This window comes from Oncorhynchus gorbuscha, linkage group LG19 (genome assembly GCF_021184085.1).
Source record: "Oncorhynchus gorbuscha isolate QuinsamMale2020 ecotype Even-year linkage group LG19, OgorEven_v1.0, whole genome shotgun sequence".
Classification (NCBI taxonomy): Eukaryota; Metazoa; Chordata; class Actinopteri; order Salmoniformes; family Salmonidae; genus Oncorhynchus; species Oncorhynchus gorbuscha.
The window spans coordinates 60,489,604-60,504,572 of record NC_060191.1 but is presented as its reverse complement, the minus strand read 5'-3'; the positions used below and the strand labels follow the sequence as shown (position 1 = coordinate 60,504,572).

The following is a 14,969-nucleotide window of genomic DNA, read 5'->3' as shown; positions in this document are numbered from 1 at the left end:
GCAGGTAAGGAAGAGGAGGAAGACAAGGAAGAGAAGGAAGAGAAGGCAGAGAAGGAAGAGAAGGCAGAGAAGGAAGAGAAGGAAGAGAAGGCAGAGAAGGAAGAGAAGGCAGAGAAGGAAGAGGAGGAAGAGAAGGCAGGTAAGGAAGAGGAGGAAGACAAGGAAGAGAAGGAAGAGAAGGCAGAGAAGGAAGAGACGGCAGAGAAGGAAGAGAAGGAAGAGGAGGCAGAGAAGGAAGAGGAGGCAGAGAAGGCAGAGAGGGAAGAGGAGGAAGACGAGGAAGAGAAGGAAGAGGAGGCAGAGAAGGAAGAGGAGGAAGAGAAGGCAGATAAGGAAAAGAAGGAAGACGAGGAAGACAAGGAAGAGGAGGCAGAGAAGGAAGAGGAGGCAGAGAAGGAAGAGAAGGCAGAGAAGGAAGAGAAGGCAGAGAAGGAAGAGAAGGCAGAGAAGGAAGAGAAGGAAGAGAAGGAAGAGAAGGAAGAGAAGGAAGGGGAGGAAGAGAAGGCAGAGAAGGAAGAGGAGGAAGAGAAGGCAGAGAAGGAAGAGAAGGAAGGGGAGGAAGAGAAGCCAGAGAAGGAAGAGGAGGAAGAGAAGGCAGAGAAGGAAGAGAAGGCAGAGAAGGAAGAGGTGGAAGAGAAGGCAGAGAGGGAAGATGAGGAAGAGGAGGAAGAGAAGGCAGGTAAGGAAGAGGAGGAAGACAAGGAAGAGAAGGAAGAGAAGGCAGAGAAGGAAGAGAAGGCAGAGAAGGAAGAGAAGGAAGAGAAGGCAGAGAAGGAAGAGACGGCAGAGAAGGAAGAGAAGGCAGAGAAGGAAGAGAAGGCAGAGAAGGAAGAGAAGGAAGAGGAGGAAGAGAAGGCAGAGAAGGAAGAGGAGGAAGACGATGAAGAGAAGGAAGAGAAGGAAGAGAAGGCAGAGAAGGCAGAGAAGGAAAAGAAGGAAGACGAGGAAGACAAGGAAGAGAAGGCAGAGAAGGAAGAGAAGGAAGAGAAGGCAGAGAAGGAAGAGGAGGAAGACAAGGAAGAGGAGGCAGAGAAGGAAGAGGAGGCAGAGAAGGAAGAGGAAAAAGAGAAGGCAGAGAAGGCAGAGAAGGAAGAGAAGGCAGAAAAGGAAGAGAAGGAAGAGGAGGAAGAGAAGGCAGAGAATGAAGAGGAGGAAGACGAGGAAGAGAAGGTTGAGAAGGAAGAGGAGGCAGACAAGGAAGAGAAGGAAGAGGAGGAACACAAGGAAGAGAAGGAAGAGGTGGAAGAGAAGGCAGAGAGGGAAGAGGAGGAAGAGGAGGAAGAGAAGGCAGGTAAGGAAGAGGAGGAAGACAAGGAAGAGAAGGAAGAGAAGGCAGAGAAGGAAGAGAAGGAAGAGAAGGAAGAGGAAGAGAAGGCAGAGAAGGAAGAGGAGGAAGAGAAGGCAGAGAAGGAAGAGAAGGCAGAGAAGGAAGAGAAGGAAGAGGTGGAAGAGAAGGCAGAGAGGGAAGAGGAGGAAGACGAGGAAGAGAAGGAAGAGAAGGCAGAGAAGGAAGAGGAGGCGGAGAAGGAAGAGAAGGCAGAGAAGGAAGAGAAGGCGGAGAAGGAAGAGAAGGCAGAGAAGGAAGAGAAGGCAGTTAAGGAAGAGGAGGAAGAAAATGCAGAGAAGGAAGAGGAGGAAGAGAAGGCAGAGAAGGGAGAGAAGGCAGAGAAGGAAGAGGAGGAAGAGAAGGCAGAGAAGGAAGAGGAGGAAGACGAGGAAGAGAAGGAAGAGAAGGCAGAGAAGAAAGAGAAGGCAGAGAAGGCAGAGAAGGAAGAGGAGGCAGAGAAGGAAGAGGAGGAAGAGAAGGCAGAGAAGGCAGAGAAGGCAGAGAAGGAAGAGAAGGCAGAGAAGGAAGAGAAGGAAGAGGAGGAAGAGAAGGCAGAGAATGAAGAGGAGGAAGACGAGGAATAGAAGGAAGAGAAGGAAGAGGAGGCAGACAAGGAAGAGAAGGAAGAGGAGGAACACAAGGAAGAGGCGAAAGACAATGAAGAGAATGAAGAGAGGGAAGAGGATGAAGACAACGAAGAGGAGGAAGAGAAGGAAGACAAGGAAGAGGCGGAAGACAAGGAAGAGAAGGAAGAGGAGGAAGACAAGGAAGAGGAGGAGGACAATGAAGAGAATGACGAGAGGGAAGAGGATGAAGACAAGGAAGAGGAGGAACACAAGGAAGAGGGGGATGAGGAGGAAGATGTGGAAGATGAGGAAGAGAAGGAAGAGGAGGAAGACGAGGGAGAGGAGGAAGACAATGAAGAGAATGAAGAGAATGAAGAGGAGGAAGAGAAGGCAGGTAAGGAAGAGGAGGAAGACAAGGAAGAGAAGGAAGAGAAGACAGAGAAGGAAGAGAAGGCAGAGAAGGAAGAGAAGGCAGAGAAGGAAGAGAAGGCAGAGAAGGATGTGAAGGAAGAGGAGGAAGTGAAGGCAGAGAAGGAAGAGGAGGAAGAGAAGGCAGAGAAGGAAGAGAAGGCAGAGAATGAAGAGGTGGAAGAGAAGGCAGAGAGGGAAGAGGAGGAAGACGAGGAAGAGAAGGAAGAGGAGGAATAGGAGGAAGACAAGGAAGAGAAGGCAGAGAAGGAAGAGGAGGCGGAGAAGGAAGAGAAGGCAGAGAAGGAAGAGAAGGCAGATAAGGAAGAGAAGGAAGAGGAGGAAGAAAAGGCAGAGAAGGAAGAGGAGGAAGAGAAGGCAGAGAAGGAAGAGAAGGAAGAGAAGGCAGAGAAGGAAGAGGAGGAAGAGAAGGCAGCGAAGGAAGAGGAGGAAGAGAAGGCAGAGAAGGAAGAGGAGGAAGACGATGAAGAGAAGGAAGAGAAGGAAGAAGAGGCAGACAAGGAAGAGAAGGAAGAGGAGGAACACAAGGAAGAGGAGGAAGACAAGGAAGAGGAGGAAGAGAAGGAAGAGAAGGAAGAGAAGGCAGAGAAGGAAGAGAAGGCAGAGAAGGAAGAGAAGGAAGAGAAGGAAGAGAAGGAAGAGAAGGCAGAGAAGGAAGAGAAGGCAGAGAAGGAAGAGAAGGCAGAGAAGGAAGAGAAGGAAGAGAAGGAAGGGGAGGAAGAGAAGGCAGAGAAGGGAGAGGAGGAAGAGAAGGCACGGAAGGAAGAGAAGGAAGAGAAGGAAGAGGTGGAAGAGAAGGCAGAGAGGGAAGAGGAGGAATACGAGGAAGAGAAGGAAGAGGAGGAATAGGAGGAAGACAAGGAAGAGAAGGCAGAGAAGGAAGAGGAGGCGGAGAAGGAAGAGAAGGCAGAGAAGGAAGAGAAGGCAGATAAGGAAGAGAAGGAAGAGAAGGCAGAGTAGGAAGAGAAGGCAGAGAAGGAAGGGAAGGAAGAGGAGGAAGAGAAGGCAGAGAAGGAAGAGGAGGAAGAGGAGGAAGAGAAGGCAGAGAAGGAAGAGAAGGCAGAGAAGGAAGAGGAGGAAGAGAAGGCAGAGAAGGAAGAGAAGGCAGAGTAGGAAGAGGAGGAAGAGAAGGCAGAGAGGGAAGAGAAGGCAGAGAAGGAAGAGGAGGAAGAGAAGGCAGAGAAGGAAGAGAAGGCAGAGTAGGAAGAGAAGGCAGAGAAGGAAGGGAAGGAAGAGGAGGGAGAGAAGGCAGAGAAGGAAGAGGAGGAAGACGAGGAAGAGAAGGAAGAGAAGGAAGGGAAGGAAGAGAAGGCAGAGAAGGAAGGGAAGGAAGAGGAGGAAGAGGAGGAAGAGAAGGCAGAGTAGGAAGAGAAGGCAGAGAAGGAAGAGAAGGAAGAGAAGGAAGGGAAGGAAGAGAAGGAAGAGGAGAAAGAAAAGGCAGAGAAGGAAGAGGAGGAAGAAGGGCAGAGAAGGAAGAGAAGGCAGAGAAGGAAGAGGAGGAAGAGAAGGCAGAGAAGGAAGAGAAGGCAGAGTAGGAAGAGAAGGCAGAGAAGGAAGGGAAGGAAGAGGAGGAAGAGAAGGCAGAGAAGGAAGAGGAGGAAGACGAGGAAGAGAAGGAAGAGGAGGAACACAAGGAAGAGGTGAAAGACAATGAAGAGAATGAAGAGAGGGAAGAGGATGAAGACAACGAAGAGGAGGAACAGAAGGAAGACAAGGAAGAGGCGGAAGACAAGGAAGAGGAGGAAGACAAGGAAGAGGAGGAAGACAATGAAGAGAATGAAGAGAGGGAAGAGGATGAAGACAAGGAAGAGGAGGAACACAAGGAAGAGGGGGATGAGGAGGAAGATGTGGACGATGAGGAAGAGAAGGAAGAGGAGGAAGACGAGGGAGAGGAGGAAGACAATGAAGAGAATGAAGAGAAGGAAGAGGATGAAGACAAGGAAGAGAAGGAACACAAGGGAGAGGAGGAAGACAAGGAAGAGGAGGAAGAGAAGGAAGAGAAGGAAGAGAAGGCAGAGAAGGAAGAGGAGGAAGAGAAGGCAGGTAAGGAAGAGGAGGAAGACAAGGAAGAGAAGGAAGAGAAGGCAGAGAAGGAAGAGAAGGCAGAGAAGGAAGAGAAGGCAGAGAAGGAAGAGAAGGCAGAGAAGGAAGAGAAGGCAGAGAAGGAAGAGAAGGAAGAGGAGGAAGAGAAGGCAGAGAAGGAAGAGGAGGAAGAGAAGGCACAGAATGAAGAGGTGGAAGAGAAGGCAGAGAGGGAAGAGGAGGAAGACGAGGAAGAGAAGGAAGAGGAGGAATAGGAGGAAAACAAGGAAGAGAAGGCAGAGAAGGAAGAGGAGGCAGAGAAGGAAGAGAAGGCAGAGAAGGAAGAGAAGGCAGAGAAGGAAGAGAAGGAAGAGGCGGAAGAAAGGCAGAGAAGGAAGAGGAGGAAGAGAAGGCAGAGAAGGAAGAGGAGGAAGAGAAGGCAGAATAGGAAGAGAAGGAAGAGGAGGAAGAAAGGCAGAGAAGGAAGAGGAGGAAGAGAAGGCAGAGGAGGAAGAGGAGGCAGAGAAGGAAGAGAAGGAAGAGGAGGAAGAAAGGCAGAGAAAGAAGAGGAGGAAGAGAAGGCAGAGAAGGAAGAGGAGGAAGAGAAGGAAGAGAAGGCAGAGAAGGAAGAGGAGGTAGAGAAAGAAGAGAAGGCAGAGTAGGAAGAGGAGGAAGAGAAGGCAGAGAAGGAAGAGAAGGCAGAGAAGGAAGAGGAGGAAGAGAAGGCAGAGAAGGAAGAGAAGGCAGAGTAGGAAGAGAAGGCAGAGAAGGAAGGGAAGGAAGAGGAGGGAGAGAAGGCAGAGAAGGAAGAGGAGGAAGACGAGGAAGAGAAGGAAGAGAAGGAAGGGAAGGAAGAGAAGGCAGAGAAGGAAGGGAAGGAAGAGGAGGAAGAGGAGGAAGAGAAGGCAGAGTAGGAAGAGAAGGCAGAGAAGGAAGAGAAGGAAGAGAAGGAAGGGAAGGAAGAGAAGGAAGAGGAGAAAGAAAAGGCAGAGAAGGAAGAGGAGGAAGAAGGGCAGAGAAGGAAGAGAAGGCAGAGAAGGAAGAGGAGGAAGAGAAGGCAGAGAAGGAAGAGAAGGCAGAGTAGGAAGAGAAGGCAGAGAAGGAAGGGAAGGAAGAGGAGGAAGAGAAGGCAGAGAAGGAAGAGGAGGAAGACGAGGAAGAGAAGGAAGAGGAGGAACACAAGGAAGAGGTGAAAGACAATGAAGAGAATGAAGAGAGGGAAGAGGATGAAGACAACGAAGAGGAGGAACAGAAGGAAGACAAGGAAGAGGCGGAAGACAAGGAAGAGAAGGAAGAGGAGGAAGACAAGGAAGAGGAGGAAGACAATGAAGAGAATGAAGAGAGGGAAGAGGATGAAGACAAGGAAGAGGAGGAACACAAGGAAGAGGGGGATGAGGAGGAAGATGTGGACGATGAGGAAGAGAAGGAAGAGGAGGAAGACGAGGGAGAGGAGGAAGACAATGAAGAGAATGAAGAGAAGGAAGAGGATGAAGACAAGGAAGAGGAGGAACACAAGGAAGAGGAGGAAGACAAGGAAGAGGAGGAAGAGAAGGAAGAGAAGGAAGAGAAGGCAGAGAAGGAAGAGGAGGAAGAGAAGGCAGGTAAGGAAGAGGAGGAAGACAAGGAAGAGAAGGAAGAGAAGGCAGAGAAGGAAGAGAAGGCAGAGAAGGAAGAGAAGGCAGAGAAGGAAGAGAAGGCAGAGAAGGAAGAGAAGGCAGAGAAGGAAGAGAAGGAAGAGGAGGAAGAGAAGGCAGAGAAGGAAGAGGAGGAAGAGAAGGCAGAGAAGGAAGAGAAGGCAGAGAATGAAGAGGTGGAAGAGAAGGCAGAGAGGGAAGAGGAGGAATAGGAGGAAGACAAGGAAGAGAAGGCAGAGAAGGAAGAGGAGGCAGAGAAGGAAGAGAAGGCAGAGAAGGAAGAGAAGGCAGAGAAGGAAGAGAAGGAAGAGGCGGAAGAAAGGCAGAGAAGGAAGAGGAGGAAGAAGAGGAGGCAGAGAATGAAGAGGAGGAAGAGAAGGCAGAATAGGAAGAGAAGGAAGAGAAGGCAGAAAGGGAGAGAAGGAAGAGGAGGAAGAGAAGGCAGAGGAGGAAGAGGAGGCAGAGAAGGAAGAGAAGGAAGAGGAGGAAGAAAGGCAGAGAAAGAAGAGGAGGAAGAGAAGGCAGAGAAGGAAGAGGAGGAAGAGAAGGAAGAGAAGGCAGAGAAGGAAGAGGAGGTAGAGAAAGAAGAGAAGGCAGAGAAGGCAGAGAAGGAAGAGAAGGCAGAGAAGGAAGAGGAAGGAGAGAAGGCAGAGAAGGAAGAGAAGGAAGAGAAGGAAGAGAAGGCAGAGAAGGAAGAGAAGGAAGAGGAGGAAGAGAAGAGAGAAGGAAGAGAAGGAAGAGAAGGAAGAGGAAGAGAAGGCAGAGAAGGAAGAGGAGGAAGAGAAGGCAGAGAAGGAAGAGAAGGCAGAGAAGGAAGAGGAGGTAGAGAAGGCAGAGAAGGAAGAGAAGGAAGAGAAGGCAGAGAAGGCAGAGAAGGCAGAGAAGGCAGAGAAGGAAGAGGAGGAAGAGGAGGAAGAGGAGGCAGAGAAGGAAGAGGAGGAAGAGAAGGCAGAGAAGGAAGAGAAGGCAGAGAAGGAAGAGGAGGAAGAGAAGGCAGAGAAGGCAGAGAAGGAAGAGAAGGCAGAGAAGGAAGAGAAGGCAGAGAAGGAAGAGGAGGGAGAGAAGGCAGAGAAGGAAGAGGAGGAAGATGAGGGACAGAAGGAAGAGGAGGCAGACAAGGAAGAGAAGGAAGAGGAGGAACACAAGGAAGAGGTGAAAGACAATGAAGAGAATGAAAAGAGGGAAGAGGATGAAGAGAAGGAAGAGGAGGAAGAGAAGGAAGACAAGTAAGAGGCGGAAGACAAGGAAGAGAAAGAAGAGGAGGAAGACAATGAAGAGAAGGAAGCGGAGGAAGACAAGGAAGAGGAGGAAGACAATAAAGAGAATGAAGAGAGGGGAGAGGATGAAGACAAGGAAGAGGAGGAGCACAAGGAAGAGGGGGAGCAGGAGGAAGATGTGGAAGATGAGGAAGAGAAGGAAGAGGAGGAAGATGAGGGAGAGGAGGAAGACAATGAAGAGAATGAAGAGAAGGAAGAGGATGAAGACAAGGAAGAGGAGGAACACAACGAAGAGGAGGAGGAGGAAGATGTGGAAGATGAGGAAGAGAAGGAAGACGAGGAAGAGAAGGAAGAGGAGGAAGACAAGGAAGAGAAGGAAGAGGAGGAACACAAGGAAGAGGTGGAGGAGGAGGAAGATGTGGAAGATGAGGAAGAGAAGGAAGACGAGGAAGAGGAGGAAGAGAAGGAAGAGGAAGAGAAGGCAGAGAAGGAAGAGGAGGAAGAGAAGGCAGAGAAGGAAGAGAAGGCAGAGAAGGAAGAGGAGGAAGAGAAGGCAGAGAAGGAAGAGAAGGAAGAGAAGGAAGAGAAGGCAGAGAAGGAAGAGAAGGAAGAGGAGGAAGAGAAGGAAGAGGAGGAAGAGAAGAGAGAAGGAAGAGAAGGAAGAGAAGGAAGAGAAGGCAGAGAAGGAAGAGGAGGAAGAGAAGGCAGAGAAGGAAGAGAAGGCAGAGAAGGAAGAGGAGGTAGAGAAGGCAGAGAAGGAAGAGAAGGAAGAGAAGGCAGAGAAGGCAGAGAAGGAAGAGGAGGAAGAGGAGGAAGAGGAGGCAGAGAAGGAAGAGGAGGAAGAGAAGGCAGAGAAGGAAGAGAAGGCAGAGAAGGAAGAGGAGGAAGAGAAGGCAGAGAAGGCAGAGAAGGAAGAGAAGGCAGAGAAGGAAGAGAAGGCAGAGAAGGAAGAGGAGGAAGAGAAGGCAGAGAAGGAAGAGGAGGAAGATGAGGGAGAGAAGGAAGAGGAGGCAGACAAGGAAGAGAAGGAAGAGGAGGAACACAAGGAAGAGGTGAAAGACAATGAAGAGAATGAAAAGAGGGAAGAGGATGAAGAGAAGGAAGAGGAGGAAGAGAAGGAAGACAAGTAAGAGGCGGAAGACAAGGAAGAGAAAGAAGAGGAGGAAGACAATGAAGAGAAGGAAGAGGAGGAAGACAAGGAAGAGCAGGAAGACAATAAAGAGAATGAAGAGAGGGAAGAGGATGAAGACAAGGAAGAGGAGGAGCACAAGGAAGAGGGGGAGCAGGAGGAAGATGTGGAAGATGAGGAAGAGAAGGAAGAGGAGGAAGATGAGGGAGAGGAGGAAGACAATGAAGAGAATGAAGAGAAGGAAGAGGATGAAGACAAGGAAGAGGAGGAACACAACGAAGAGGAGGAGGAGGAAGATGTGGAAGATGAGGAAGAGAAGGAAGACGAGGAAGAGAAGGAAGAGGAGGAAGACAAGGAAGAGAAGAAAGAGGAGGAACACAAGGAAGAGGTGGAGGAGGAGGAAGATGTGGAAGATGAGGAAGAGAAGGAAGACGAGGAAGAGGAGGAAGAGAAGGAAGAGGTGAAAGACAATGAAGAGAATGAAGAGAGGGAAGAGGATGAAGACAAGGAAGAGGAGGAAGAGAAGGAATACAAGGAAGAGGCAGAAGACAAGGAAGAGAAGGAAGAGGAGGAAGACAAGGAAGAGGAGAAAAGACAATGAAGAGAATGAAGAGAGGGAAGAGGATGAAGACAAGGAAGAGGGGGAACACAAGGAAGAGGGGGAGGAGGAGGAAGATGTGGAAGATGAGGAAGAGAAGGAAGACGAGGAAGAGGAGGAAGAGAAGGAAGAGAAGGAAGAGGAGGAAGACAAGGAAGAGAAGGAAGACAAGGAAGAGGGGGAAGAGGGGGTAGATGAGGAAGAGAAGGAAGAGGCGGAAGAGAAGGAAAGGAGGAAGACGAGGAAGAGGAGGAAGAGGAGGAACACAAGGAAGAGGAGGAAGAGGGGGAAGAGGAGGAAGACAAGGAAGAGAAGGAAGGTGAGGAAGAGGCGGAAGAGAAGGAAGAGGAGAAAGACGAGGAAGAGGAGGAAGAGGAGGAACACAAGGAAGAGGAGGAGGGTGAAGAGGAGGAAGATAAGGAACACAAGGAAGAGGGGGAGTAGGGGTTGACTTGGACATGCCTGTCTAAATAGTAGAGGCCCTAAGTGGAACGCAGGGCCCTTTAAAACAGAGGACAGCCGTGTATTGTCTGATGAGGAGCAGGAGATAGAGGACGGGAAGGGCTGGTATATATGGGAGCTATCAACACTCACCACAGAAAAACAGCGACACGATGAAAGAGAGAGGGAGGAGAGGTGGAAGAAGGACAGAGGAAGGGAGAGAGAGTGAGAATGACAGATAGAAAGGGAAAAGAAGAGTTCTAGATAGAGAGATGGAAACAGAGGGAGAGAAGAAAGAGACAGAGGCATGTAGAGCAAAAGAGGAGGAGAGAGAACACTGAAGAGTAGTGGAGAGGTGAGCTACTTGTTTCCAGTAGACAGCTGTCAGGGCTCCAGGCTGTAAGTGGCCACTAGGGTCCATCTCTCAACACCAGGTCCAGGGAAATAATGTGACCCCTTCAGTGTCCAAACACTGCTCTCCTCACGGTCCACTCTCTGGCAACCATTAACCACACACTCTTCCTGTGTGGACAGCGAAACTGTAGGAGGAATATACGTGTGTGTGTGTGTGTGTGTGTGTGTGTGTGTGTGTGTGTGTGTGTGTGTGTGTGTGTGTGTGTGTGTGTGTGTGTGTGTGTGTGTGTGTGTGTGTGTGTGTGTGTGTGTGTGTGTGTGTGTGTGTGTGTGTGTGTGTGTGTGTGTGTGTGTGTGTGTGTGTGTGTGTGTGTGTGTGTGTGTGTGTGTGTGAGGACAAGGATTGGTGTGTCTCTGTGTGTCTGCATATACACTATATATACAAATGTATGTGGTGTATGTGTATGTGGTGTATGTGGACACCACTTCAAATGAGTGGATTTGACTATTTCAGCCAGACCCTATGCTGACAGGTGTATAACATCGTGCACACGGCCATGTAATCTACATAGACATTGGCAGTAGAATGGCCTTACTGAAGAGCTCAGTGACTTTCAACGTGGCGCCGTCATAGGATACCACTGCCATTGGACTCTGGAGCAGGTGAAACGCATTTTCTGGAGTGATGAATCACGCTTCACCATCTGTCAGTCCAAAGGACGAACCTGGGTTTAGCTGATGCTAAGAGAATGCTACCTGCTGAATGCATAGTGCTAACTGTACATTTTGGTGGAGGAGGAATAATGGTCTGGGGCTGTTTTCCATGGTCCAGGCTAGGTCCTTTTATTCCAGTGAAGATAAATCTTAATGCTACAGCATACAATGACATTCAAGATGTTCTGTACTTCCAGCTTTGTGACAACAGTTTGGGGAATGCCCTTTCTCTTTCAGCATGATAATTCCCCTGTGCACGAAGCAAGGTCCATACAGAAATGGTTTGTCGAGATCGGTGTGGAAGAACTTGACTGGCCTGCACAGAGCCCTGACCTCCACCCAATTGAACACCTTTGGGATGAATTGGAACGCCGACTGCGAGCCAGGCCTAATCTCCCAACATCAGTGCCTGACCTCACTAATGCTCTTGTGGTTGAATGGAAGCAAGTCCCTGCAGCAATGTTCCAACATCTAGTGGAAAGCCTTCCCTGAAGAGTGGATACTGTTATAGCAGCAAAGGGGGACCAACTCCATATTAATGCCCATGATTTTGGAATGAAATGTTCAACGAGCAGGTGTCCACGTAGTTTTGGTCATGTAGTGTAGGTGTGCGTGACCACCCTTAATACGCTTTAAGTCCCGTTTCAAGGATAGAGTAATTACACTGAAGTTTCTCCATTCTCCTGGACATGGAAGAGAAAACATATCTTAGTCTGTCCCTTATTGCTGAGACCTCTCTTTCTCTCTCTCACACACACACACACACACACACACACACACACACACACACACACACACACACACACACACACACACACACACACACACACACACACACACACACACACACACACACACACACACACACACACACACACACACACACACACGCAAGCACGAAGGCACTCACTCACACACAAACATACACACACATACATGTATGCAAGCACGCGTGCACGCAATCACACACACAGACACACACCCACAATGCGTCAAGGCACAGATGATGTGAAACTAGATCCATGTGTGATCGTACAAGTACATCTAGGAGAACAGTCCATCTCTGTAAAGACCACGAACACATGGACAAACAGGCGCCGGTCCTCCTGTGTGTCACCACGGGAACCGTTCACCGATAGGGCCCCTTCAGGTTTGGGAAAAATCAATCAAATTAACAGGCGGCTCTCTGAGGCCTGTAGGGAATGGGAAGGGAGGGACTTAGGGGGAGGGCGGGAATTAGGGGAGGGTGGGCCTTAGGAGGAGGGGGGGGGGGATCCAGTATCCAGAGGGGCGTGGAGTCATTCAGTATAACACCAAAATAATAATCCCTTACACCTTTGACCTCACAGTAGAGGGCCACTTGACCACATAGTTAAATGACATTGATCATAGTGTACTGAACAGATCACAGAACTCTAGCTCTGAGCAACCAGGTCAAAATGCTTGTGTTGAGTATGTTAAACACTGACCCTGCCCATAGCTTTTGATGTTTAGATTTAAAAAAGAGATGGATAAGTGAACATGTTCCCTGGGTTTGGCTCTCCTTAGATGACCCCCAGGTCAAAGGTGAGAGGTCAGACATGAGGTGATGTGAGATTTGGGGCATTCAGAGGGACCATGTGACATCACTTAAGGATTTGCGCTGCACATCTGGTTAACTTCTAATGAGTATAACACTCAATGTTGTTTAATTGTGGAATGAAAGTTGTAAAGAGGAATCTATGGAAAACAAAGTGTGATATATGGTACAGTGTTTTCAGAAAGTATTCAGACCACTTCACTTTTTCCACATTTTTCAGTGTTACAACCTGAATTTACAATAGATAACATTTTGATACCCCATAATGTCAAAGTGGAAGAATGTTTTTAGAAAAACGTTTACAAATGAATGAAAAATGAAAGGTGAAATGTCTTGAGTTAATAAGTATTCAACCCTTTAGTTAAGGCCTAAATAAGTTCAGTATAAAACATGTGCTTAACATCACTAAATAAGTTCAGTATAAAACATGTGCTTAACATCACTAAATAAGTTCAGTATAAAACATGTGCTTAACATCACTAAATAAGTTCAGTATAAAACATGTGCTTAACATCACTAAATAAGTTCAGTATAAAACATGTGCTTAACATCACTAAATAAGTTCAGTATAAAACATGTGCTTAACATCACTAAATAAGTTCAGTATAAAACATGTGCTTAACATCACTAAATAAGTTCAGTATAAAACATGTGCTTAACATCACTAAATAAGTTCAGTATAAAACATGTGCTTAACATCACTAAATAAGTTCAGTATAAAACATGTGCTTAACATCACTAAATACGTTCAGTATAAAACATGTGCTTAACATCACTAAATAAGTTCAGTATAAAACATGTGCTTAACATCACTAAATACGTTCAGTATAAAACATGTGCTTAACATCACTAAATAAGTTCAGTATAAAACATGTGCTTAACATCACTAAATACGTTCAGTATAAAACATGTGCTTAACATCACTAAATAAGTTCAGTATAAAACATGTGCTTAACATCACTAAATAAGTTCAGTATAAAACATGTGCTTAACATCACTAAATACGTTCAGTATAAAACATGTGCTTAACATCACTAAATACGTTCAGTATAAAACATGTGCTTAACATCACTAAATACGTTGCATGGACTCTGTGTGCAATAATAGCATTGAAGATGATTTCTGAATAAATGTCTATCTCATCTCTGTACTCCACACATAAAATGATCTGTAAGGTCCCTAAGTCGAGCAGTGAATTTTAAACACAGATTCAATCACAAAGACCAGGTATGTTTTTATATGGTTCCAAAGAAAGGCAGCTATTGGTATATATAAAATAAACATATAAAGCAGACATTGAATATCTCTTTGAGCATGATGCAGTAATTCATTTTACACTTCGGATGGTGTATCAATAGATCCAGTCACTACAAAGATACAGACCTCCTTCCTAACTCAGTTGCAGGATAGGAAGGAAACTGCTCAAGGATTTCACCATGAGGCCAATGGTGGTTCTAAAACAGTTACACAGTTTATGGCTGTGATAGGAGATAACTGAGGATGGATCAACAACATTGTAGTTACTCCACAATGCTAACATAAATGTGTAACGTCTGCATCCAACTCACACTCTCAAACACTTAGATCCCCAGAAGGCAACCCACTTTCCAGCTCACTCTCCAATCACCGGAATTCTAATCACCTGCTCACACACCTGCATGTCATCCTCCCACACTATTTAGTTCAGTCCCTTGCACCCCATCACTGTGAGGTATTGTTTGCTTTGAGAGACACTTTTTCGGAGCGCTGTTTTGTCCTGTCCTTCTCTCCTCCCGAGTATGATACTTTTTGCCTGCCTCGCTCACAACACATTTTTGGACCTACCGTGTATGACCTTCTGCCTGCCCCTGGACCCAGCTACCTGCCTCCTCCTATGGTCCCTTTCATTAAACACCTGCTGCACTCTGTGCTTGAAACCAACTCTCTGTCTCCCTCATGTTCATTACAAAATTACAGAGTGAAAAGAAGGAAACCTGTACAGAAGAAAAACTATTCCAAAATATGCATCCTGTTTGCAATAAGGCACAAAAGTAATATATCAAAGAAATTACCTTTTTTGTCCTGAATATAAATCGTTATGTTTGGGGCAAATCCAATACAACATATCACTGAGTACCTCTCTTCATATTTTCAAGAATGGTGGTGCTTGCATCATGTTATGGGTATGCTTGTTATCTGCAAGGACAAGGGATTTTTTTACATGAAAATAAATGGAATAGAGCACAAGCTAATTCCTAGAGGAACACCTGGTTCATTCTGCTTTACAACAGACACTGGGAAACAAATTCACCTTTCAGCAGGACAATAACCCAGAACACAAGGCCAAATATACACTGGAGTTGCTTACCAAGACAACATTGAATGTTCCTGAGTGACCTAGTTACAGTTTTGACTTAAATCAGCTTGAAAATCTATGGCAAGACCTGAAAATGGCTGTCTAGCAATGATCAACAACCAACTTGCCACATTTTTTAAAGAATGATGGGCAAATATTGTACAATCCAGGTGGGAAAAAGCTCTTAGAGACTTTTACCCAGAAACACTCACAGCTGTAATGACTCTTAGAGACTTACCCAGAAACACTCACAGCTGTAATGACTCTTAGAGACTTACCCGGAAACACTCACAGCTGTAATGACTCTTAGAGACTTACCCAGAAACACTCACAGCTGTAATGACTCTTAGAGACTTACCCAGAAACACTCACAGCTGTAATGACTCTTAGAGACTTACCCAGAAACACTCACAGCTGTAATGACTCTTAGAGACTTACCCAGAAACACTCACAGCTGTAATGACTCTTAGAGACTTACCCAGAAAGACTCACAGCTGTAATCGGTGCCGAAGGTGATTCTAACAAGTATTGGCCACTTAATACTTATCTAATCAAGATATATCAGTGAGGGTTTTTCTTCATTAATAATAACTAAACATTATCTTCCCCTTTGACATTACAGAA

General features: G+C 46.9%; 1 pseudogene; it reads left to right on the top strand.

Moving 5' to 3' along the window:
• The first annotated feature begins 6,613 nt into the window (after nucleotides 1-6,613).
• Nucleotides 6,614-7,517, top strand: LOC124005941 (annotated as a pseudogene).
• Nucleotides 7,518-14,969: the final 7,452 nt, after the last annotated feature.